Genomic DNA, 27,500 nt, shown 5'->3' with positions numbered 1-27,500 from the left:
GTGCTACAAAGAACACTTTAATGTCATTGAATCACTCCGCCCCTTGGTGTGAGCCTTGGTAAATCACACTAATTTTATGTAGTCACTGCTGAAAGGATTGGCAGCCTCTACTGACCTCTAAGGGGCTTTTTATATTTCATACTACTGAGTTGAATTTCACAGCAAATTTGCCTCTGCCTCACAGCAGGGGCATGACAAGTTCACAGTCATTTTACCTACATTTTTACTTTATTGAAAAACACATCATAATGGTGGTTATAAAAGCTACATAAAGCACCTTTAAATTGTTATTTAAAGACCAAAATTGTAAACCTTCATGCTTCAGAGTAAAATCCTTGTATAGGATATTGCCATTTTTAAACTACACCTTACTCGTAACATATTTAATTTTTTTTTTTTTTTTTCCCACAATATGTTTATTGTCATTTTTCTTAGAACAACCCAACAATAAACATAACAATAATATTTGACAATGCAATTTAAATTAGGACTACACATACTCACATTCCCCAGACACACACATTCTCGCACACCTGCACACCCTCATCTCCTTGCACCTATCTAAAGTAAAATAAAAATAAAATAAAATAAATATTTTCCATCCTCATTTACAATTTTCTTTCAAGTTGGGCCCCCCCTTCCATCTTTAATTATATTCATATATGGTTCCCAAAGCTTAGCAAAGTCTTTCCGTTTGCCCTTAGCAATGTAAGTTAGTCTTTCGAGACCAACACAGTGCGATAGTTCCTTTATCCACATCCGTAGTGATGGTGCTTCCATGCTCTTCCAACACAGTGCGATTGCCCTCCTGGCCTGGAGAAGTCCAAAGTCCAATAGTTTGGTCTGTTTCAAGGTCTGTTTAAAGTTCTTCGGATATATTCCAAGCAAACAGAGCCCGGCATTTAAAGGGACTCTGGTGTTAAACAAGTCTGACAAACATTTTAAAACATCCTTCCAAAAATCCTGGATCTTCACACATTCCCATTGACAATGAAATAGAGTCCCTTTCTCAGTCAAGCATTTAGAACACACATCAGGGATATTAGCAGACATATGATGAAGCCTGACAGGGGTTATATACATCCTCATAAGCCACTTATATTGGAGTAATTTAAACCTTGTATTAATTGTCTGTGTTTGTGCTCTTAAACAAGCATTGTTCCATTCCGTCTCATCAATATCCTCCTTAATATCCAGCTTCCAAGCATTTAGTTTATCGCGTGCTGATTCAGGGCTATTTGCAACTAATATGTTGTAATATCTAGATACATGTCCTTTCCTTCCTAAATTTACAAGTGTAACTTCCTCAAGTTTTGATAAAGGTGGTATACACATTATTTGTTCAGATTTTTTAGACATATAACTTTTTAACTGCAAATATTTGAAGAAGTGTTTTTTTGGAATTTGATATCTCAAACACAGCTGATCAAAGGAAAGCAAAACTCCATCCTTGTAAAGATCCATCATTTTCTGAATGCCTTTAACATTCCATAACCTAAATCCTCCATCTTTCTTGCCGGGTGTGAACTGTGCATTACCCCAAATAGGCGTGAATTGAGACAGTGCTGGCATGTCACCCACATGCTTATGTGCAGCATGCCATATTGAAATTGTATTTTTGAGAAACGGATTTTTTGTGTGCTTTTTTAATGTTTTTATGTCAGAGGAATATATATACAACTTTAATGGTAGATCCGGAACGGACTCCTGTTCAATATTTACCCAGGCTGGGGGCGCCGCTGTACAAAAATAGCACGATGCTGCCGTCAGTTGGGAAGCCATATAGTACCATCTAAGATTTGGAAGTTGAAGCCCCCCTCTTTCATAAGGCAAATATAGTAGATTAAGGCGGAGTCTAGCTTTTCTATTATTCCAAATAAATTGACCAAGTAGTTTATTAAGCTTATCATAGAACTTGTTTGACAATGGCAATGGAAGTGTTTGAAAATAGTATAAAAATTTAGGTAAAACTGACATTTTTATAAGATTTATTCGACCCATCATGGAGATAGGCAAATTAGACCATCGATTCAGTAATTCAGTTACATCATCCACCAGAGGGTCATAGTTTATTGAGATTATTTAACTGAGTTCAGGAGTAATTTTAACACCCAAGTACCTGAAACCTTCAGTCGTTGTCATAAATGGGGTATCTATTATGGGACTATGTCTTTCTTCCTTATTGAGAAACATTAAGACTGATTTAGAATTATTAATTTTATATCCGGATATCCCTCCAAAAGTTTCAATTAATCTCATTAGACTAGGAATACTATTTTTTTAATTTGTCAGGAAAAATATGATATCATCCGCATATAAAGAGATGCGATGATCCACCTTCCCAATTGTTATACCTGATAAACTCTTATGGACTCTTACAGCCATAGCTAGGGGTTCAATTGCTAATGTGAATAATAGTGGAGATAATGGACAACCCTGGCGAGTGGATCTCTGTAGACTAAAGGGTTTGGAGATGGTATTATTGGTTAAAATCTCAACGGTTGGATTTGTATATAGCAGTTGGAGCCATTTTAGAAACGTTTTCCCTAACCCAAATCTTGGAAGTACTTCAAAGAGGTAGCCCCATTCTATCCTATCAAATGCCTGGCTTGCATCGACCGACAGCAGTGCTGTGTCCTTTGCGTCATATTTCTCATATAGTATATTTAGGACTCTTCTTATATTATGGTAACCTTGTCTATTTTGTATGAAACCTTGTTGATCATCAATGATCAGCTGAGGGAGGTATTTGTCTAATCTTCTAGAGAGCGTTTTGCAAAGAATTTTTATGTCACATCCCATTAAACTAATTGGCCTGTAAGACGAGCATTCGGTTGGGGGCTTATTTGGTTTTAATATTAGGGTTATTATAGCTAACCTTAAAGAATCTGGGAGTATTCCTTTCATAAACGACTCTTCATACATGTCCAGAAGCGGCCTTAATAGCTGTCTTTTAAATGTTTTGTAAAACTCGATTGGTAACCCATCTGGTCCGGGTGCTTTACTGCTACTGATATCTCCTATAGCTTCATCAAGTTCTTTTGTTGTTAATGGACCATCTAGTGTTATTTTCTCGTCCTCTGATATAGTCGGAAATTGCAACTGGTCAAGAAATGTCTTCTGAGCTTCTCTATTTTCTGTACATTCTGATTTGTATAACAATTTATAAAAATTTCTAAAAGTGTTATTTATCTCTACGGGGTCCATAATTAAGTTGCCAGAGTTTGATTTTATACTATTTATAGTTCTTTCAGCTTGTATTTTCTTTACCCTCCATGCCAATAATTTACCTGCCTTTTCCCCTTGGTCGTAGTATGTTTGTTTAATCCACATTAGGCTTTCAGCAACTTTATCAGTCGTTAACTTATCATAACTAGCTCTCATAACAGATATATTATGTAATTTTACAGGGTCATTATCATTATAAAATTCAGTTTCAGCTTTTTTTATTTGGTTTTCTAGTGAATGTAACTCTTGGTTATAGCGCTTGGTCTTAGATCTCTTGTAGCTGATCATTTCTCCTCTGATGTAGGCCTTAAATGCTTCCCACCTAATGCTGGCCGTAGTTTCATTTGTATTTGTTTCAAAATATTTATCAATGCAACTTTCCACAAATTTAACGAAGGATGGGTCCTGGAGCAGATAAACCTGTAGCCTCCATCTTGAGCAGCGCTCAAACTTACCTAAATTAATCTCCATAGACACTGATGCGTGATCGCTAATTACTATACTATTGTACCAGCTATTCTTGACATTGGACATCAATTCCCTAGAGATTAGGAAGTAATCAATACGCGAGTGGGTTTTATATGAGCTTGAATAGCAGGAATATTCCCTCTTATTTAGGTTCTGTGATCTCCAAATTTCAACTAATCTTAAATCCTCCATATAGTTAATTAGTGTTTTCCTAGTTTGCGCATGTGTCATATCAATTTGTGTGGATCTATCTAACACTGGGTCAAGGACACAATTGAAATCTCCCCCAAAAATATAAAGTCCCTCCAAGGCAGACGCAGTAAGAAACAGCTTTTCAAAAAATGATGGGTTGTCTTCGTTAGGGCCGTATACATTTATAAAATTTATTTTTTGTGACACAATATTACCTTGAACTATAATGTACCTTCCATATGGATCTTGGGTAGTGTTTATGATTTGAAATGGAATTGATTTGTGTATAAGAATGACTACACCTCTTGCATAAGTACTGTGGGAAGCCTGAAATACCTGACCTGGCCATCTTTTACTCAATGAGTGTATGTCTGAAGTAATCATGTGGGTCTCTTGTAGAAAGACTATCTTTGAGTTGAGATTGTTTATCCTGTTTAGTACTTGTTTCAGTTTGGCCAATTTTCTCATTCCCCTTACATTCCAGCTTGTAATTTGAATGTCTAAAATATTCTTCTGTTTTGACTTATCCATAAAATGCTATCTCAGTCAAATATACATTTTAGAAACTGTAGAAACAAATAAATAGAAGTGGTGCAAGTACAACCTCTCCCTTCCACACACACACACACACACACAGACAAATCCCTACAAATACAACTTCAACATTTCGAACAGTCCCACCCTCGAACCTAGCATTTCTACTGCTGAAATGCATTCCCTCCCTTTTAGTTCGGAAAATTGAGGAACGTTGATCCACAGTATTTGGGGAGCAACTGGTCAACGTGACCAGGACCTTTAACAAAACAATCAATGCCATCTACCACGCACTTCGCATTGCAATATATGTATGTACATCCCTTTCAGAGTATAAAACTGTACAATTCGGCCATATTAAAATAATATCCTCACGTTTATAATATATAATCATCAGTTGCAAGATATATAAATAAAATCTACCCAATCCTAATAGATTTGGCGCTGAAGAAACACTGGCCTACATTATTACGTAATAATGCAAGCATAAAAATGAAGTAAAATAAATAAAAATAATAATAAAAAGAATAATAATAATAAAAAAAAACATATATCCATGACTTGACTCACAGCGACAAAATCTTACTTCAGCATAGCTGGACCTCTACAGCTGTTGCCCATTGCTAATCAGCTGTTTCTTCTGTTCAAGTTCAGTTCACTGTGGTGGTTTGGCTGTGGGATACTTTTGTAGAACTTTTCAGCTTCCTGTGGCGTTGAGAAAAGATGCATCTTGCCGTTGTACAGCACTCGGAGTTTGCAGGGGTTATGCTGAAATCCCCGGAAGGCGTTAATATCAACAAACAGTTTCGTTATCGGGTTGAACCCCCGTCGGATCCGCACTGTTTCTGCAGAGAGATCCTGCACGAACGTTATCTTTACCCCATCGTATGTGATGTCTCGCTTCCTTGATTCGCGGTAAACAAACTCCTTCTCCTGAAACTTCAAGAAACGGATGAGGATGGCTCTGTTCTGGTTGGGCTTCCCCGACGCTAGCGTGCGGTGAACTCGCTCCAGTGTGAATGATCTGTCAGGGTCCGTCCCCAGCCATTGTGTCAACTTATCATTAATGAAGTCCAGGAGTGTCTGATGACCCTCGGCCCCTTCTCGTATACCGAACAGACGTAAATTCTTCCTCCTGCCACGGTTCTCTAAATCGTCTGTCTTGGCCTCAAGATAGGCGATTCGCTTAGTGGCTAACTCAAGTGCCGTTTCAGTTTTTTCAAGTGCATTTTCTGCATCATATATGCGGCGTTCAGCTTCTTCGATGTGTGTTGCATTAGAGGAAACATCTCGCTTTACCTCAGACACACTGCACTCCAACACCGCCATTGAGTTTGCCATGCCAGTCAAACGGGTGTCGATATTGTCCAACTTTGTTCCGATGTCTGCCCGGAGCGACTGCAGCTCCCTCAACACTTCAGCTATATTAGCCATGCTAACGTTAGCTTCCAGGTCGCTCGGTGGGCTTGGCGGAGTTGCTTTGCCAGTTGCCGTACTAGTCTTGCGTGCTCGGGTAAAAATGTCACACTGTTTGGCTGCAGTTGATTTGGACATATCAGCGCCGAGTTTTTTAGCGAAAATGATGGCCAGTAACTTAAGGGATTTTAGGGAAATGGTGCGTGGTTGCAGGGAGCTTCCTCACTATGCTGCCATCTTGGTCTCGTCACGTGCTTCCCCCGTCACTCGTAACATATTTCACATAATGTGGAGCAGACACTGAGTTCAGTTATGACAGACAATACTGACAGCTTTCTCCTTTAAATGCATGGTATGAGTTTCTGCTGATGGGGATCTCTCCAACAAAACAATGAAACAAAAAGATGTAGTTTGATGATGTCATGAAGTGGCTTGGGATCATGGCAGGCATTGGCTTTATTGTTAAACTACCACCATTTCCAATGAAAATCTATCAATGCACAAGGTAATGTCATGTTAGTTTAATCATCCTTGCTGATGTCCTTCCCCACTGTGACATATCATCGAATGATTTCACGGAAGTTGTAGCTACAGGCCACTAAATGCAGTGTGCTGTTACCTTGAGTAAACTTGTGGATTTGGTTTTACATTGTTGGAGACATTTGGGATAATGTCAGTATATGCAACTAAACAAAATATACAATAAACATCTAGCTGTTATTAGATATTTCAATGAAAAAATTATGTTTTTTTGCTGTAAATGCGCTGTTTTCAACTGTGCTTTACTTTTTTTTGCATACCTGGGTTAAAGTTAATTTTACCTTGAGCAAGCTGGAGGAAGCATCAGTTTACCAAGGAGACAACTGTCATCTTTCAGCAAAGCATATATTCAAAATGTTGTGCTGCTCTAAATTTATGTGGAAGTGTCAAGCAGCTAACCTGTCAATTATAAGAAGAAGAGAAAAATGATGAGAAATACAAGAGGTGCTTTCCATTTAGTCAGCACTACATCTGTCTCAGTGAGCTCTGGTGCACCACGTCAGCCACCAGCAAGGCTGTCTGACATGCAGTGTTGGGAATAACGGCGTTACAATAAACAGTGTTACTAACTAATTACTATTCCCATCGTTACAACGCCGTTACCGTTACTGACTATTAAATGTGGCGCGTTACAAACTGAAGCTGCTCATCGAAGCTGTTGTCATCCGACTCAGCTCTCAGCCAGAGTCAGCCGGAGCTGTTTTATTTTATTATTTTTTTTAGCTTGACGAGGGAGGAGGGAGGGGCGGGACAACCGCATAAGTGATGGGGATTGGCTCTCTAAGGTAGAGTGAGAGTTCGGAAGCCAATCAGAGGAAGTGTTCAGTTTACACACAAACCACACACGCACACAGCAGCAGCAGCCACACAAACTAGCAGAGTTGAGCTGCAGCAATGGCAAGTCCAGAGGGAAGGTTGACGTTTTCAAAGTGGAAGTTCAGACACTACTTTAATCTCTTTTGTCTACGTCCGTTGTAAGCAACTCTGATCTAATGAATCATCTCTCAACGACACACGCTTCTACAAAACTAGTGGCCAAAAACTCTGTTGTTGACACTGTTGATGATGACAGCAGACCAGAGGGCTGTACTGCGAAGCCAGTTTAGTGGGTTAGCGAAGTATGTTGAGTCTAAAGCCAGGCTTCCCTGTACTACAAAGGTGGCTCTCTTTTAACCCGGCTAGATCACCATGGTAACTTATGCTTAGCTCATAACCTGGTCCCGACCAGGTTCTGTTAAGAGTTTCAGCTTAAAATCGGCTATAAAAGCGCCACTGTTTCACTGTGTAACTCATTCGGGGATGGCGTCACCATTGATTGAGAACCTGGGCGCAAGAATAATTCGGGCAGCACTACGACGTGAGCGGCTTCTTCGAGATCGCGCTGATCCGCTGGCATTTCCTGTTGATATTCTCTATGAGCGATATAGATTTTCAGCCGAGGGAATACGGTACATTTGCTCACTTATTGAGCCGAGTGTCAGGAATGCCACTGGAAGAAGCTGTGCGCTCACTGTCGGGCAAACTGTTTGTGTAGCCCTTCGTTTTTTTGCCACGGGAACCTACTTACATTCAGTTGGTGATGCAGAAAATCTGAGCAAGAACACACACTGACAAAATGATGGGGCAGCTTGGCTACATACCACTTTGAATGATGTTTTTGTATTTGGCTCTAACTTGCTGCCATGTCCGACTGCTGCTTCCACATCTTAATAAAATGCAATATGAAATATTAATTAGGCCAACCTAGTATTTATTTGTCACAGATAATGAGTAAAGTTAATGATTTCTTTGATGTGTCCATGAATAAACTGATGAACTGATCAATGTTTCACCTGTTGTAGTGCAGTGTACACCCAAACACAAATCTTACAGGCTGGAGCTGTTTTCACTGTCAGAAAGCTCTTTATTGTCATTGTACAGGGACAGTAGCTACATTTGCTTGTTCATCCCGACACAGTAATACAAAAAAAAAACACTGAACATTTATAGCCGACGTACACTCAGCCTCGCTTTCAATAAAACACACACGCGCATTCTATAACTGAGATCAGTAAAATGTGAAAACAATATAGACATCATTCAAAAATGAAAAAAGATAGTTGTTGCTTCAGTTTATTTATTTTTTAAATGGATGAGGGGTAGTATGTAAAAATTGCACAATGTTGAGCTTTCAGAAATTAAAACACTAAGGGCTTAATATAATATTGATCATAATATTAATCATTGTTAACTTACGCATTTACACTGTCAGCAATTTTCTGCCAGCAGCCCTCCCTCGCTCTATTGGCGGTGACAGTGTTACTTTTTACCGTGATGGTTTCTCTGAATTCTTCATAGCCTTGCATAATAAGAATCTGCTCATCTTGAGTAAAATATGTGGCCCAGGATCGATCCATTTTCGCACGGAAGTAGAATAATATGACGTCAAACGCCCCCTTTTATGTGCAGAGCACAAAGCAGAAAACCGGACTTAACAAATTAAATTGATAACCACCGTCGCAGTACCGTTTAACTCTGATTGGGGACTTGGGGCTTTGTTGAGCTGCATCATGAGTGCAAAGCCTGGCTATGTTGAGCCCCCTTCGCAGTACAGGCCTCAGGGGGGTATTCCAGAAAGGAGGTTAAAAAACTCTGAGTCTTTCCCTGAACTCTGAGTTGACTCACTCTGAGTATCTGGTTCCAGAACAGCTGATCTGAATTAGTTCAATCAACTCTGAGTATGTTCACCTCGAGTTATGCGCGTGCACAACCACTATAAAAAGCCATCGTCAATGGAGCCCTGATACCACGAGTGTCACCATGACAACAGAAAAAAGGAGATCGAGTTATTTTATTCCAGTGGAGCTGGAGGTCCTAATGCAGGCGTATGTAGAATATGAGCACATATTTTGCCGAAAATCTAATACCGCTGCAGCGGCGAAGGAGAGAGAAACGCCATGGGAGGAAATTGCTGCCGAGTCAACACGTACGTTTGAACTATTCCATTGACTTAAAATTTAACTGTAAGAACGTAGCACATAGGCCTAGTTATGAATGTAATTAGGAATAAAATCTGATTTCCATATAGGTGCAATCCAACGGGGAAAAAAGGACTTGGAAGCAGCTACAACTGAAATATAAAAACATCATTCAAAAAGGCAAGGCATGTTTTGCTAGGCGATTGCACCTCACTTTGATTTTCTTTTTTTTTTTAATTGACTTAGACAGTTAAAGTTAATATTAATTCAGTGGCTACTTCAAATAGTAATATAAACCCCTAACCAAATTCTGTTTTAACACGTCCTCCCACTTAATACACCACAGTAGATTAAAACTTGATACAATGTTTACACATTTTTATTTTATATGTAGCACCAGTAATGAAGGACGACAAACATGAATCACACAACGCAGAAGGTATAGTGCGAGTGTACAGCAGGTTCTGACTAGGGGTGGTGAAAAAAATTGATTATTGATTAATCGCGATTATAATATTGACGATTATGATTCGATTATTAAATTTCCAAAAATCGATTTAAAAAAAAAATAAATATATTTTTTTTTTGGGGGGGGGGGGGGGGGGGAAATAGTAATACAAACTGGAGTCCTCCTCTTACTGGCTTCCGCTACATGGTCCACAGTCTGGAGCCAAGATATGTTATTCCATCCCGGAGCTTTTTCACACTTTTTTTTTCGATTCCAAATCTTTACAAGGAGCCAAAGCTTTCCGTGCAAGAGTCCCTCAACTCTGCTCACAGGGTAGCAATAACCTGTGATGCCTGCACATCCAGAGCTACAGTCTCATATGTGACCGTTACAGCTCATTATGTCAGCAGTTAATGGAAGCTAATGTCCTTCGTCCTACTTCAGACGAAAGCTATGGATGATAGCCACACAAGCGCAAATATGTGTGAGTTTCTCAAAGCAATGGCAGACAAGTGGGGAACAGAGAAACACGCCCTGGTTCTCGTCACCAACAATGCTTCTAACATGAGTCCGGCTGCTGAGCTTGGCAGCTTTCTTTTAACAGTGAAACACTACATTTAAAACAAATTAAAAAATAATAATTTTGATATTACAGTTACACTATACAATATTGAAGGTGCTGTGAGGTGTTACTCAAAAGAGAAGTAAAATAATTCAGCAGCTGACTGATTTTAAATGGAAGATCAATAATCGTTAATAATTGAAAATCGAATCAAGACTTCAATAATAGGAATCGAATCGAATCGGGAAATTGGGCCGATTAACCACCCTTAGTTCTGACTCCAGTTTTCAAAAGAGTTCACAGTTTCAATCTTGGATAGACACCATTGCTTCGGGGCTCTGTGTGAATTAGCCATGCTGAGCACTCAGCCACATTAGCTCAACTGCGTCTGGTTGTAGACGTTACTACACTGTGATTCCCCCAACGGGGTAGTTACCGCTATGACGTCGGCAGTTGATAATATTCTCGGGTCGTACGTTCGGGAAGCGCTGCCACCACGCCAGTAATGGAGGACGACACACATGGATCACACAACGCAGAAGGTATAGTGCCGCAGCAGCCATTCAGTGTAAAACAGGAACAGGGTAGAAAATGGGGTGGCAGTAGCTCAGTCGGTACAGACTTGGCTTGGGGACTGGAGGGTGGCCGTTTCAAGTCCAGCTATGGACCACAATATGGAAGTGGACTGGTAGCTGAATATAGAAGCAAATTTGTACCATAATTAAAATGCATTTACACAAATGCTTTTTCATTTTCAGAATGTAGCTGAATTTTTTGACTCATAAATAAAATTAGTAATAAATCATCCAAATTGCATTTTCATTTTCCTCTTCAAGACTGCTCATTATGTAACTTAATTCAAATGATGAGGAAAAGGACATTTAAGATTTAATTTTCAAAAGATGGCCCAGCAAATAGGTACCAAAATTCAATTTGAAATGTCAAATTTGAAAATTAAAATGCATTAGCAGAAATGCTTTTTCAGAGTCAGAGCTGCATTTTTGACTCATAAATAAAATTAGTAATAAATCATCCAGATTACTTTTTCATTTTCTTCTTCAAGACTGCTCATTTTGTTACACAAAGACAAAGAAAACTGCTTTTTCGTTTTGAAGCCCACCCACCGCAAAAAAAGGTCCAAAAATCAATTTGAATTCGCAATCCCAAGCGGCGCAGGAGAGTGATGTCAGCGGCCTCTCTTCTTCTTCAGCCCCCAGTCTGACCGACCGTGCTACGCATCTACGTTAGGGGGCGGCGGTGTGCTTATTTGACACTGGAGCAAGAGAAGGGACAAGAGGAGAGTGTGAAGGTTGTGTTGGTAGCATAGACTGTGGTACATGTTTTCAGAAACAGCGGGGAAATCGCCACCATATCCAGTTCTGTACTGCTTTCAAGCCAGCCATGGTTCGCGTTTGCTTGGTCAAATCAGTCGCACATTTTTTTTCCAGTGCGCAAATGCTCTAACATTTATGGTGATCACAATGAAGTCGCTCTGAAGAGCTGCTGGCAGTGACTGAAACACACGGTACATTACAGTCAGTATTCCCGGTAATAAACTGAAGGTATCAGCTGGACCATACGTCGACGTTGCCCCCATATTGGATGTGGCAGCTCAGCCCCGTGAACTAATACAAGTCAATGGAGTGAACTTTATAAAGCTCCTTCTACAAAGTGCTATAAGCTAATGTCTCTCTCTCTCCCACACCCACGCACCTGCAGCGGGTCACAAAATCACCGGCAGCTTTATAGCCTGGATCCTCGTGCCGCCCCGTTGCCAGATGATTTCGTGTACTACACGCGGTATTTGGCTAAGTCATAGTTTTGCCAAGACTAAAGCTTTTGTGCATTAACTTCTACCAGTGTTTCCCCCCCAACTCTGCTTTACTCTGCCTCCAACGACCTCCCGTGCCGCGACCTAGCCGAGACCCCGCTGCAGCGAGCCAGCACCTCTGCGCGCTCCACCCGCCCAGCGCTCCTCCGAGTGCCGACAGGACTGCCAGCTCTCCGGCGCCCCGGCTTCCCCGTGCACACCCCCTCCTACTCTGACTTTGTCCGTGTTACAATAAACACTCCTTGCATCCAGCTACAGCCTCCTGTCTGCTTCTGGGTCTCACCTGTGCTAAAGACACCTAACATTAACATATCAAAACAGAGTAAACGGCAGCTATCCGATATCAGATCCACGCTCCTGCCTGCCCCAGCCAGCTCCCACACACCGGCCTGCTGCAGACCCCAGCGCTGCTGCAGAGGAGCCGTGGACTGCGATGACTCTGAGCAGCATGTGAATTACAATATAATCTATTTCTCGCCTTTCCCCCGATGATCTGAATAAGTCGCTAAATTTGTCGCTAGTCGCTTTTTCAAAATAATGTCGCTTAGAGGGTCTGAAAAGTCGCTAAGTCTAGCGAGACAGTCGCCATGTTGGCAACACTGAAGAAGAGAGGCCGCTGACGTCACTCTCCTGCGCCGCTTGGGATTGTGAATTCAAATTGAATTTTGGACCTTTTTTTGCGGGGGGCGGGCTACAAAACGAAAAAGCAGTTTTCTTTGTCTTTGTGTAACAAAATGAGCAGTCTTGAAGAAGAAAATTAAAATGCTATTTGGATGATTTATTATTCATTTTATTTATGAGTCAAAAAATGCAGCTACATTCTGAAAATGAAAAAGCATTTGTGTAAATGCATTTTAATTTGAATTATGGTACAAATTTGCTTCCATAGCTGAAGACGTGCCAGTTCACTTCCCTGACTACTGCCGAGGTGCCCTTGAGCAAGGCACCAAACCCCCATATGCTCCAAGGGCGCTGTCACAGCAGCCCACTGCTCCTAGCTTGCAGTGTGTGTGTGTACTTACAATATATATATGCAGCTAGTGATGGGTCAAATGCAGAGAATAATTTCCCCTCTGGGATTAATAAAGTACAAAAAAAAACAAAAAAACCCCCCAAAAAACGGAGGTGACGCGTTGTTACTATGACAACTACAAACAATACTGGCGTAGGCTACATTTAAAATGTGACAATGTGTACAGGAACACTCAATAAAATACTAAGTTGAAAAATAATTAACATTTGAGTTCTGCTCAGCCAAAAGAAAGAAGGCAGAGGCCCGAAAAACGGGTGTAGGGCCACCTCCACCACCTCTGACGGAGGCTGAGGAGATGGCCTTCAGCCAAAACTATGACCGACCGGGGGAAGCTCATCTGAGCCTGTCACCCACCAGGACACAAGTGCCTACATCAGATGCAAGTACAGACTTGTGTCTTTTAAAAAAATAAAACATTTTTTATAAATATATAGCCTACTTTTTAAAATGTATGTATTTATGTATGTCCATCCAACAGTTGTGGATGGTGTCATCTGCTTAGTTCAGCCTCCGACTGAAACAATTGAACACCCTGCAGCTGTAAGTGTTCCATACTCAGACGTTGCTCAGATGGTAGTTCAAAGTAATCTGAAACAGTTTCTTTTCCTGCATCACAGGAGGAAGAGGAGGATGGTGATGATGATGAAGAAACGCTTTCTGCTGCCACAGGGAGAGATCCAGAGAGGCCTACTGAAGTGTGTCTTAATATTATGTATAGCTACTGGCAGAGGTCTACCCATTCACATTCCTTTACATTGTCGAGTGGAATATAGTTTGACATGTAGCCTACACTGAAGTGTGAGCATAGATAATGGACAAACAACTAGCACATTCTTGTCGTTCAACATAACATAGCTGGGCATCACGAGGAGGGTCCATCAACTTCCACAGCACAGCTTGATTCAGTGAGATTTTCGGTCAGAACCATGTTAAATCTGTATGTAGAACTGTATCAATTAAATGTTGTCCATATGTTTCCCAGTTACAAGTTAAGGAGTTGAACAGAGTGCACCTCATGAGGACTATTGAAAAAACAGAAAAGGAAATGGTCTACCTGGATCGCAAGATAAGAAAAACAGACCTTGAAATTCTATTACTGGAACACCAGTTGAGGTGGGTGCATTGGTGAAATAGGTGAATATGTTAATGGTTGGATCTATATTACAAATCCTAACTGTTGCTTTTGTACTTAGGGAATAAAGAAGAACCAAATCACATGTGAATTTGTCTTTATTTGACTGTTTTAATCAAAAGTAATTCCTGCTAATTAGGTCCCTTACAGCCCTTCCATCCCGGACAGCTGCAGGGTGGATGGGCTGGTCATCCTCAGGGTCATTTATTTGTAGGGCAGGGTGTTGCTCTCCTCTAATAGTTGCAATGTTATGGAGAACAACACAGGCCACAATGATGTCACATGCCCTCTCTGGGGTGACCCTGAGCTTACACAGGCACTGGAACTAGGATTTGAGTATGCCAATGTTAAACTTAACCCGGGCTCTAGTCCTGCAGTGGGCCACATTAAAACGTTGTTGGGGCCCCTGCTCAGGGTCAGGGTCAACAGAGAGGGCTGGCATAGCCTCGATCCCCCAGTAGGAAGCCATCAAACTCTCCTGAAATTATAGAGGACACATTTGAGTGCATTAAAAAGGGAGACAAAGAACATTTGTACAAAGCTTTAGCTTCCTTACCACGTGCAAATCTGTTGCTCAGACTACACTATGGAGTTAGAATCATGCCAAAACCTCACACACACACAAAACGTGTTTTACTCACGCCCAATGATTCACAAACAAACTCAGTGTGGTCTGCAAATGCAAAACATCATTCACAAACTAATGCATTTTTTTTGCAAATAAGAAATGTACCAATCAAACAAATACATCATGCTTCAGAAACAAATACAGCATGTTTTACACATACAAAGAAACATATTTCTTCAAGTACAAAAAAGTATCCTTCAAGTACAAATTAAAATCTTTCAAGTACAAAAAACAATTCCACAAGTACGAAAAAAAACTGTCACGTGACTTTTGGCACTACTTTTCCGCCTTGCTGATCCACACACAAATGTCTTCAGATCCACACACAAATGCCAGTAAACTTTCCAACAAATGTCCTGTAATTCGCACTCCACAACAACAGGTGGCGCTGTTAAGTCATTTTAAGGCCAGCAGGACGTTTTTTTTTCCCCCTAAATTTTTATTTTTTATTGTTCTATGTTACTCAAGGCCGCAACAGGATTTATCATAGACACATATACATAGACGCCTCATTGAGCGCTGGACCGTACGTTGACGTCCCCATCATATTGGAGAAGGCAGCTCCGCCCCGTGAACTGTCATGTATCATCACAGTAATAGCGTTACATACATTGGCAGCTGTAACATTAGTGACATGTCGGTCGCGAACGAAACGGCTCTTAGAGCCGGCTCTTTGAAGTGAACGATTGGAGCCAGCTCTTGTCTGGGAGCCGGAGCAGCTGTTTTTTTTTTCTTTTCCTCTTTTTTTCTGTTCAAGCCGCACGTGATTGGTCAACTACACGATGTGTGGTGCCATCTGTGTGTCCGCACTGAGCAGGAGGGGCGGGGCTTAGAGAGAGAGAGAGAGAGAGAGAGAGAGAGAGAGAGAGAGAGCACACACTGGAAAGGTGAGAAAATGAGTGACGGCAGGAAACGCAGTAAGTGTGAGTGTGGAGATTGAAGGTTACAATCCCATATGTAGCAGGCTCTACAGATAACCTGCACAGGCACATTAGAACTGTACATCCATCAGTGCAGTTGGAAGAAAAAAGACAACCAAGTGAACCTGCTGCTAATGAAAGTGTTAGTTTGTCTTCTGCAACTGCTGCTGCTGCTGCAGCCTCTACAGTACACCACCACAACCACCTCCACCTACAACCCAGAGCTCTATGACACAGTTTGTGCAAAAGGCTATGTACTTTAACATTTATTTTTTGTAGCGCTCTGTTCCATGTTGACTATACTATGCCATATAAATAATAAACATTTGATATAATATATGTTTTGTACAATAGTAATTCATTTTACACACCATGTTTCATTATTTTTGGTAATAAATTAATTAAAGCACCAAATATTCTGAGGAGCCAGTTGGGAGCCGAAAGAGCCGGCTCTTTTTAGTGAGCCGAGCCATAAGAACCGGCTCTCTTAAAAGAGCCGGAATTCCCATCACTAGTAAACATTCCTAAAAACATTATAATAATCCATCCTGTGGTTTGGTGCCGACCTGTATACTGAACATAAGGAGACGTTATGTGGCTAGCTTGATGGGGAAAAGTCTCATGAGACAATGCGTATCTCGTACCATTTACACAGCAACGATTCCGGGACACAGGTTCATTTTCATCTGGCTTGCAAAGGCCTTTGATGAAAGTCACCACCCGCCCTATCATCCTCGGCCATGGTGGCACACTGCAAAATCTATGTCTATGTCAATTCAATAGTATCCTTAGAACAGAACAGGACACAACAACAACACCCAGAGGATGTACAGAAAGTAACCAAACGAAACATATTCGAACAACAACAGTCTCATGAGCACTTGAGAATTCACTCCCATGAGTCTTTGCGCCATCAGCGCTCACCGTCCGCATTCAGTACCCCTCCAGTGACTACATTTATAATCATCAGAGAACGTCACAGACGTTGTTTTTGGTTCCCATCTGTTTCCTGAATATATCCATACATCTGTGAATGTGTAAATGGGAGGCACTGACTTATAGCACTTCGTCCTGCTGGCCTTAACCCTCTGGACTCTATGCTGGCCATTTGTGTCCACCTCACTTCCTTTTTGTTGATCATTTTAGCTGTGTTAATGCATATGGAATGATATTTCCCAAGGGTCTGGATTTTTGGCTGATCTTTCAATTTTCAAAACCTGCTCTTTAAATATGTCAATATTATACTGTGTATCTACAATTGTACCTTATGGCTCTATCATGGACACTTTTGGCCAATTGAAACCCATTAAAACCACATGTTTTAATTCCTTGTGATTTACAGTATAAAATCATATAATTTAGGTAAAATGTCTTTCATTCTAAACTCAACACTTGAAAATTTTAGTTTTTTAATGTTTTTTACCAGATTGTGTCATTTGTCCATTTTTGGGCAAGGGAGCAATTTCAGTTAATATTCTTAGTTTCCACTAGGGGTGTATGATGGCCTCCTGCACTCCAATGGAGCAAATGAATGACACAATTTTGACATAGGTGTGATCCTAAGGATGTCAGGTAATGATGTGTGTTTGCGCATGAAAATTTTTTTTTAGTATTAGCAAGATAAAGTGACATAAATTACAGTGTATCATACCATACAAGTTTTGGTGAATTACTCTTGGTACAGGTTATTGAGCTTTGAGTTTCCAAGGCAAACCTGGCTGTGATGCACAGGTTGAAAACACCTGTAACTTTGATCTTTTCATTAAAAAAATGCCACACACAACTACACAATAGCCTTTACATTCTCAAATAGCTGCTCTCCAAAAAAAAGGATCACAGGTCATCTTGACCTCTGGCTTCTGGGGAAACAAAAACAAAGTCTGACACTGTTTATAAATCTGTCCTGGAGTTTTTGCAGGTGCAGTCAGTACTAATGCTATAAGTGAGCCTATCAGCTCCCAGATCCTTCTTTATCTGTAGGATGGCGAGAAGGTCATATGCCCTGACTGAAGCACTTGAGTATGTGATTGGCTCAGAGAGTGAAGATGGGGAGAAATCCTCTGTGGTTGAGGAGGAGAAATCTTCTACCCAAGATGAGGACACGTCCTCTCCTGAAGATGATGGGACACCTTCCTCAGAGGATGACAGCAACACCACTGATGACGACTTCCAGCCAGTGCCTGATTCCTCTTCCTCAGGGGAAGATGACGGTACAGACACAGCGATGGAGGCCGATCAGCTGATGGCAGAGACAGAGGGGCTGGCGGGTGAGTGGATGTCTCGTCATGGGAAAATTATGTGGTTTCCCACTGCTGAAGAGACCCTGCACCACAATCCAGTATCCACTGGTTTCACCCCAGGGCCCACCCTGTATGCAGTTGCCCATATCAGCAACATGAGGTCTGCCTTTGACCTGTTTATTACAGAGAAGATCATTCAGCTGCTGTGCACCAACACAAACCTGCATTGAAGGCGAGGGTGTGAGGATTGGAAGAATGTGGATGAAGTGAAGATGAGAGTCTACATTGGGATTCTGATTCTGGATGGCGTCTACCGCTCAAGACATGAAGCAACACGTGGCATGTGGGATGCCAAGACAGGACGGGCCACGTTTTGTGCCACGATGCCCCTCTACAGCTTCACTCAGATCAGCGCTAACATCTGCTTTGATGACAGGCTCTCCCACCTAGGAAGCTTCAGGAATGATAAACTCGCTGCATTTCGCATCCTGCGGGAAAAGTGGGTTGCTTGCCTCCCCCTCTTATTTAATCCAGGGGTTGATGTGTGTGTGTTGACGAGCAGCTTGTTGCATTCATAGGTCATTGTGGACTTCGACCAGTGGCGTGCACAGACCTTTTGAAAGGCAGGGGCGAAAGGCAAAAAAAGGGCACATACAGCACGTTCTTGCGACTGAAGAGGGCACAGTAGCGCGCGTTTTGGCTCCGAGGAGGGCACCTTAGTGCCTGATTTTGTCACCCAAGAGGGCAGTTTATCATGTTTTAACCAGACAAGGGGGCAGTTTGTTGTGTTTTGCCAATCAAGAGGGCACTTTAACGCACTTTTTGGCTCCCAAGAGGGCACTTCAGCGTGCATTTTCCAACAATTAGGCCACTGCCCACCCCCCATGCACACCACTGACATCTACAATATATTCCCAACAAGCCTGCAAAGTATGGCATTAAAATCTGGTTCACCTGTGATGTGGCAACCTCCTATGCCTGGAGCATGGAGATTTACATGAGAAAACGACCCAGTTAATTCTGGAATTGATTAAAATTTTGGATTTCATGATCAGGACTGATGTCAAATTTGAAAAAAGGAGCAAATATTTTCAGTATATAGTGTTTGTATATAGCATTTTGTAAGCAAACAGGAGGTGGACACTTTTGGCCATGCATAAGCTAAGAGGGAGTTTTTATGTTTTTTCTGCCACTGCACAAAAAACTAATGAAGCATAAAAATCATTGATACTGCTTATTATTGACAACCATTTAGCTGCAATGATGGTTAAAGAATAATTTAGGTAGCATGTATTATTTTGTAAAAACATGGTGATTTAATGCTATTCTCCCTTATAAATCATCAGCATTATGTTATCTTATAGGCATTCAAAGGGTTAAAATTCTGAATTTGAATGAAATTTTAGTTTTCATGACCAGGACTGATGCAAATTTAAAAAACTGGTAAAAAAAAATTGGAATTTTTTCAATATATATATTAGTTTTATAGCATTTTGAAAATGTAAACAGGAGGTGGACACTTTGGCCACGAACAAGCTAAGAGGGAGTTTTTTCTACTTTGCCTTCCCTGCACAAAAATAACAATGCATAATAATCAATGTTGGTGTTAATCAGTTACATATCTCAGACTGTGTTATTGATAATACAAGACAAACCGGTAGCACTGAGAAGATAGGCAGTGATCATTTATGTGGTAGTTTTCCAACAAGCGCATTGTGCAAACAAATTGGCATTTGAGGGGTTAAAAAATTAAAAATGAATTAATTTTTTGTACTTATGACAAGAACTGATATTAATTAAACATTTTATGCAGTAAAAGCATCAAAAAACATACAAAATCCCAAAAATTACAGACTCAATCTGTTGGTGGCCATTTTTGGCCACGAACAAGCTGAGAGGGTAGTAAAAACGAACAAGGCCAGAGGGTTGAAATGACTCAACACCGCCACCTGTTGCTGTGGAGTGCAAATTACAGGACATTTGTTGGAAAGTTTACTGGCATTGTGTGTGTGGATCTGAAGACATTTGTGTGTGGATCAGCAAGGCGGAAAAGTAGTGCCAAAAGTCATGTGACAGTGGTAAGATAATGCCAAAAGTCACGTGACAGTTTTTTTTTCGTACTTGTAGAATGGTTTTTTGTACTTGAAGGATTTTAGTTTGTACTTGAAGGAAATTCTTTTGTACTTGAAAGATTTTAATTTGTACTTGAAGGATACTTTTTTGTACTTGAAGAAATATGTTTCTTTGTATGTGTAAAACATGCTGTATTTGTTTCTGAAGCATGATATATTTGTTTGATACATTTCTTGTTTGCAAAACAAAATGCATTAGTTTGTGAATGATGTTTTGCATTTGCAGAGCACACTGAGTTTGTTTGTGAATCATTGGGCGTGAGTAAAACACGTTTTGTGTGTGTGTGAGGTTTTGGCATGATTCTAACTCCATACCTACACTCCCAGTAGATCTGGGAATCATGCACAGAGGGCTGCATCACATATAATCTTCACAGTGCAGAGGATGACATGAGTTAGTTGTATTGTATTGTATATATTCTCATATACATATTTTTTAAGATGGTAGGTCACATACCTGGACATTGACGCTGTGAAAGGATTTTCTATTCACATAGTCCCCTTCGTTTTCTTTAGGCGCAGTAACAGGAATTTGTGTCCCATCTACATGTGCTATCACATTTGGAAGCCCTGCAAAATGACAGCTGATTAAGTTACTGACCCCACTCTGAGGTCGAAAAATAGAATATTTCTACATCAGTCACCTGCAATCCTGTGGAATTCCTCTTTGATGTTTCCGACAGGTTTGTGTCTGGGGAACACCACCATCATTGGTAACAGGCGTTTCAGTGCGAGGGTAACTTTCCTCACCGCTCTACACACTGTTGCCTTTACGAAGTGCTCTGCATCCCCAATGTTGTAGAGAAAACTACCGTTTGCAAAAAACGTAGCGCTATGCATAAAATTTGCAGTGATGTGAGCGCACATCTGCAGTGTGTGAGGTTGGTGATGTGTGGCCGGAGAATGTTCTCAAGATAAATTATACTGTTTGATGAAAAGCAGTAGCGTTCAAACAGATATTCCTCTGGAAATGACAGGACATCTAATCTGGGTCGGAAGATTCTCTCGCGACGTAAAGCATTACGAATTACTTGAGCTTTGATATCAATGGGATTGGGAATGAATGGACAATCCATGTCAGCTTTCCTCATGTGGGAGGAGACGGGTAGAAACTCAGGGTTTCTTCATGTAAACCTGTCAGCGAGCAGGTTATGTTCACGGAGTCTGTTACCATGGTGACTGACCCAGAGTTTCAGTTACCTCTCTTTCTGGAATGGAAAACCCAGAGTTTCCCTCATCTAAGGATTAATTTACTCTGAGTTTTCACATAACCCGCTTTCTCGGACACCCCCCTGGTGAGGCTAACGTGAGCTCCGCTAACAAAGAAGGACACGGAGCTGTCCGCGCAGCTACAGCTGGATGTTTCTGCTCCAGCGTCACAAAAACTTGACACAGACTGAAGTGAATGCAATGATAGGCAGGTATGTTGTTGAGAACATGCTCCTGTTATCAACAGCTGACTCAGACTCCTTCAGAGCACTTACTGGCAAAAATATCAGTCAGAACAGGAGCCGGTCCGCCATGCAGGAAGACATTTTCTAAATACATGGATGAATGAATGCCGAGCTCAAAAGGGGGAATAATTAAAAGTAACGCAATAGTTACTTTTCCTGGTAACTAGTTACTTTTATAGTGGAGTAATTCTGTTACTAACTCAGTTACTTTTTGGAAGAAATAACTAGTAACTATAACTAATTACTTTTTTAAAGTAACATGCCCAACACTGCTGACATGTGCTAGACAAGAGGCCCTGAGTGACGAGCACATTAGAGTCAAGACAATAACTGGACTTATTTCTACACTTTCTTTTGCTGCTGTGTTGTGTTGCTGTGTTAACGTTTCACTTCCTTATAGCCTACCCAGTGGTGTACTGTCTCTGCTTTCATACTACATCTCCACTTTGTTAGTAGTTGTTTTGTCTGAGCATCATTAATTAGCGTCCAAACAAATGCAACTTAGTGTGAATGTGTCAACATGAGAATGTTTTGTTGGAACTATGTTGCCTTCAGTGAGTTTAACAGAGAGGGACATGAATCCATCTGGACTCACATGACAAACACACTGTTTCATGTGATGTGGTTGGCTCTACTTTAGGTTTCTTGTGTTTTGACCATGTTGTCATGCACTTTGGATTGCAAAAATATTACGTTGAAAGCAAAAACTGTAAAACTGCATTATGTAAAGTTTCACAGAGTGGGAGATCAGATTTGTGGGTGCACATATATACATAAACTCACATGCACGCATGCACACACACACACACACACACACACACACACTTGTAATCTCTCAAAGTTCTTTTCTCTCTGACAGGTCTTCTCACTTTTATGCTCTGACAACATACAACACCCACACTGGTGCTGTGTGAGTGTATGTGTTTATACACACACACACACACACACACACACACACACACACACACACAGAGAGTACCAGTCAAAAGGTAGGACACACCTTCTCATTCAATGTTCTTTCTTTCTTTTGTATTATTTTCCTACATTATAGGTTAATATTGAAGACATCAGAACTATGAAGGAACACATGGGATTATGCTGTGAACAAAAAAGTATTCTATATTCTTCAAAATAGCCACCTTTTGCACACTCTGGCATTTTCTCGATGAGCTTCAAGAGGTAGTCACCTGGACTGGTTTTCCAACAGTCTTGAAGGAGTTCCCAGAGATGCTGAGCACTTGCTGGCTGCTTTGCCTTCACTCTATGGTAGAGATGGGATTTATGGCTCTTTGAGGGGAGCCGGATCTTGGTGAACCGTTCCTTTCAAAGAGCCGTTCAAAAAACTGGCTAATTTGACTGCTTTTTATATTTATCAAGTTTTAAGAAGCCAGCCTGGTGGTAACTCATTTTATCTTGGAAATAATCACAGGGAGGTATGATGGGGTGAGATTTGGAACAAAATAATACACAATTAGATATCCCACCAATATCAGAGTTTGAATTATTCTGAAATATTGGTTATAACCTCATTTGACATGTGTGGACTAGATTTTAAAGTCTGATCTGGATTCATAGTAAATATTCCACAAGGTTGCGCTATATCACTCTGCTTTGACAGTGACATCACTATTTTGGATTTACCCTTTGTACAAATTGTTTGTGTGTGTGTAAGGCTACCATGACTTGTTATTCATGCAACACTGTGACCTTAACACTTACAAATAAACATTAAAAAACAAAGCACTTCCTGATGTGGAGGCAGGGGAAGCACTAGCATTTTCAGTGTCAACAGAGACTTCATTGTCACTATTGCCTGAGTCAGTTGGCTCTCTTCTCACCTCTGCCACTTTTACTGTTGGGTGTTGTGTTTTAAAGTGTCTATGCAAATTATTTGTTGAACCAGACTTAAGAAATATTTTTATGACAAATATTGCATTTTGCCTTACTGTCTTCCACAAGAGAAAAGTGCATCCAAATGCTGCTCCGTTTCCTTTGGCTCATTTTTGTCCAAACGACGACGTCACGACACAAGACAATGACTGTCCTCCTCCTAATTAAGACCGCTGCAGCTGCTCTGCTCTCCGAGGCAGGGCAGTCACGTATTTCTGTTTTGTTTTTGTTTACGCAAAGGCAGCGTGCACAACTCAGGTGGCGTCATGCTACATTTGCATATCTAATAAGCACCGCGCAGCTGGGCTAACTTCTCTGTCCCACTCAGGGGAGGAGCAAAGGAGGAGAACACAGTGATATTAAAAAAAAAAAAAAAAAAAAAAAAAGAACGGTTCCCAGCTGCAACTCGGTTCCCATCATTCATGTTAACGAGCCGTTCAATAGAATCGGTTTGTTCGTGAACGTCACAACACTACTCTGTGGTCCATCTCATCCCAAACCAACTCGATTGGGCGTAGTTTGGGCGATTGTGGAGGCCAGGTCATCTGATGCAGCACTCCATCACTCTCCTTCTTGGTCAGATAGCCATTACAAAGCCTGGACGTGTGTTTGGGGTCATCGTCCTGTTAAAAACAAATGATGGTCCTACTAAGTGCAAATCAGATGGGATGTCATGTCGCTGTGGTAGCCATGCTGGTTAAGTGTGCCTTGAATTTTGAATAAATCCCCAACAGTGTCAACAGGAAAGCACCCCCACCTCCATGCTTCGTGGTGGGAACCACAGATGTAGAAACTATCTGCTCACCTTTTTTTGCGTCCCACAAAGACATGGCAGGTGGAACCAAAAATCTCAATTTTGTACTCATCAGACCAAAGCACAGATTTCCACTGGTCTAGTGTCCATTTCTTGTGATTGTTGGTCTAAACACTTCTCTTCTTTTTCTTGTTCTTCCTCAGTCGTGGCTTCTTTGCAGCAATTCGACCACGGAGGCCTGATTCATGCAGTCTCTTCTGAACAATTGATGTTGAGATGTGTCTGCTACTCTAATCTGAGCTGCTGTTAAGTCTGGTAACTCGAATGAACTTATCCTCTGTAACTCTTGGTCTTCCTCTCCTGGGCAGTCCTCATAAGCGCCAGTTTCATCATGTGTTTGATGGTTTCTGTGACTGCCCTTGAGGATACATTCAAAGTTCTTGAAATGTTCTGGATTGACTGACCTTCATATCTTAAAGTAATGATGGACTGTCCTTTCTTTTTACTTAGCTGAATGGTTCTTGTCATAATATGGATTAGAAAAGTAGTAGAATAGTGCTTTTCACTATATTGAACTGTGTACCAACCTACCTCTGCACACAACTGATGGTCTCAAACATATTAAGAAAACAAGAAATTCCACAAGTCTTGATAAGGTGCAGCTGTTAACTGAAAACCATTCCAGGTGATGACCTCATGAATCTGATTGAAAGAATGGCAGAAGTGTGCAAAGCTGTCATCAAAGCAAAAGGTGGCTACTTTGAGAAATCTGAAATATAAAACATATTCTGGTTTTGTTTACTACATAATTCCATATATTTTTCTTAGTTCTGATGTCTTCAGTATTGATCTACAATTTAGAAAATAAGAAAAACGAAGAAATTGAATGAGAAGGTGTGTCCTACCTTTTGACTTGTACTGTATTTACATAATAACCTCCTGCCTGCTGTGACAGGTCAGGTGTCTGACTACAGGAAAGCTCTCCAGCTTTTTTTGTTTTCTTCCCTTTTCCTTTAATATCCCTGCTTTTCTTCTCTCCTAGCTGAGAGCTGAAGGGGAGGTATGCAGCATAAGGTCGAGACACTCAACAGGTGCTGCGGCCAGCCAGCTAGTCTTAGGAGAGGATGGAAAGTAGGAGTAGGACAAGGTGTTGGAGGAGAGGAAGAGGAGGAGGGGTGAGAACGTCTACAGCGTGAGGCAAACAAGACATATCATGCCCCTGGAACACTCTTCCATGATGCAAGTGTTAAATTGGCAATAATGCAAGACCTTGCCAAAGCCATATTCTATTACTCAGCCTTCAAGTCTACAAATAGCCTCAGTGGCTGAAGCCTTTTTGAGAAGTTTCCATACCTTAAGGAGCCTGGGTCCTTTGCAGGGATGTATGGCTGGCAGCAACGCCTCAAGTGCAAGCGTGGTTCGGAATACGCAGATGTGCCTTATCACACAGAGGTGAGATGGTTAAGCCGAGGAAAAGTACTGAACAGATGTTTCGAGCTCCATGAGGAAATATGTCAGTTTCTAGAAAGCAACGGGAAAGACACAGCAGAGCTCCAGGAGCAAAAGTTTCTGTGTGAGCTGGCCTTTATGTGTGACATCACGAGCCATCTCGATGCGCTGAACCTGCAGCTTCAGGGGCGGGAGTGTATCATCACAGACATGTACGCTGCAGTGAGGGCTTTTAAAACTAAATTGTGCCTGTGGGAGAACCAGATGCTGCAAGGAAACCTGGGCCATTTTCCCCGTTGCCAAACAATTAAAACACAGATCTCTACCGTTGTGTTCCCATGTGCACAGTTTGCTGAAAAACTCAGCGAATTTACCCGCCGATTTGCTGACTTTGATGTCCAGAAATGTAGGTTTGAACTGCTCAGTAATCCGTTTGCAGTTGATGTGGAAAACCCACCTACCAACCTCCAAATGGAGCTGATTGAACTCCAGTGTAGTGACACGCTGAAGTCAAAGTATGATGCTGTGGGTGCCGCACAGTTTCCACATTTCATCCCTGACACAATGCCTCAGCTCCACACCCAAGCTGCTCAGATGCTCTCCATGTTCGGCAGCACTTACCTATGTGAGCAACTGTTCTCCTTCATGAAGATGACCAAAACATCTCACAGGAGTCGTCTGACAGATGAACACCTTTGCTCGATCCTGAGGATTTCCTCAGCTCAGAGCCTGAGCCCAGATATTGATGAACTAGCATCCAAGAAGAGATGCCAGGTATCTGGCTTGAACACAGAGTAGATCAGTGTGTAGCAAACTGAGCTACAATTAAAGTTGTCTTTATGCACTATTTCTTGCTAGTCCAAGGCATGGGCTTGAATGGTTGCACGTACATTTAAGGATATTATTATTAGTCAATTGGTTTATTATTGTTATTTTATTTTTAAATGTATTATTAGCCTGTGGAAAAAAAATTCTGTTCAATTTAAAGAAGGCTGCATATAAAGAAAGAGACATACAATTTTTATTTAAATTTTATTTAAGAAATGAATGCCATTGATGTGTTTTTTTTATTTGAAATTCGATTTTGCGTGTGCGCAATATTACGTTATATCAAGCTTTGCTTGTTCCATATTCTTTGAACTTGTTTAGGTCAGTTTTTTCAATAAATATCAATGTTGGCCCGGGACTTTATCCAAGTTTTAAATTTTGGCCCACTGTATATTTGAGTTTGACACCCCTGATAAACCATTCCATTGGAGCTCTGGCTGTATGTTTAGGCTCGTTGTCCCGCCCCAGTCTCAAGTCTTTTGCAGACTCTAACAGGTTTTCTTCCAAGATTGTCCTGTAAATGGCTCCATCTATCTTCCCACCAACTCAGACCAGCTTCCCTGTCCCTGCTGAAGAAAAGCATCCCCACAGCATGATGCTGCCACCACCATGTTTCACAGTGGGGATGGTGTGTTCAGGGTGATGTGCAGTGTTAGTTTTCTGCCACACATAGCGTTTTGCATTTGGGCCAAAAACATCAATTTTGGTCTCATCTGACCAGAGCACCTTCTCCACATGGTTGTTGAGCCCCCCACATGACTTGTGGCAAACTGCATGGCTTTGTTTCAACAATGGCTCTCTTCTTGCCACTCTTCCATAAAGGCCCCAATTGTGGAGTGCATGACTAATAGCTGTCCTGTGGAC

The 27,500-nt window shown here is 41.2% G+C and overlaps 1 protein-coding gene and 1 pseudogene across 1 annotated transcript in view; both read right to left on the bottom strand.

Annotated features, from left to right (window-relative positions):
- gask1a (golgi associated kinase 1A) overlaps positions 1 to 27,500 on the bottom strand; it is a 99,643-nt gene that overhangs the window by 42,586 nt on the left and 29,557 nt on the right. The window lies entirely within an intron of this gene.
- LOC115566636 (putative nuclease HARBI1) lies at positions 14,531 to 21,404 on the bottom strand (annotated as a pseudogene).

Source organism: Sparus aurata, chromosome 17 (genome assembly GCF_900880675.1).
Source record: "Sparus aurata chromosome 17, fSpaAur1.1, whole genome shotgun sequence".
In the NCBI taxonomy this organism is placed as follows: Eukaryota; Metazoa; Chordata; class Actinopteri; order Spariformes; family Sparidae; genus Sparus; species Sparus aurata.
This window is presented reverse-complemented; position numbering and strand designations above follow the sequence as displayed.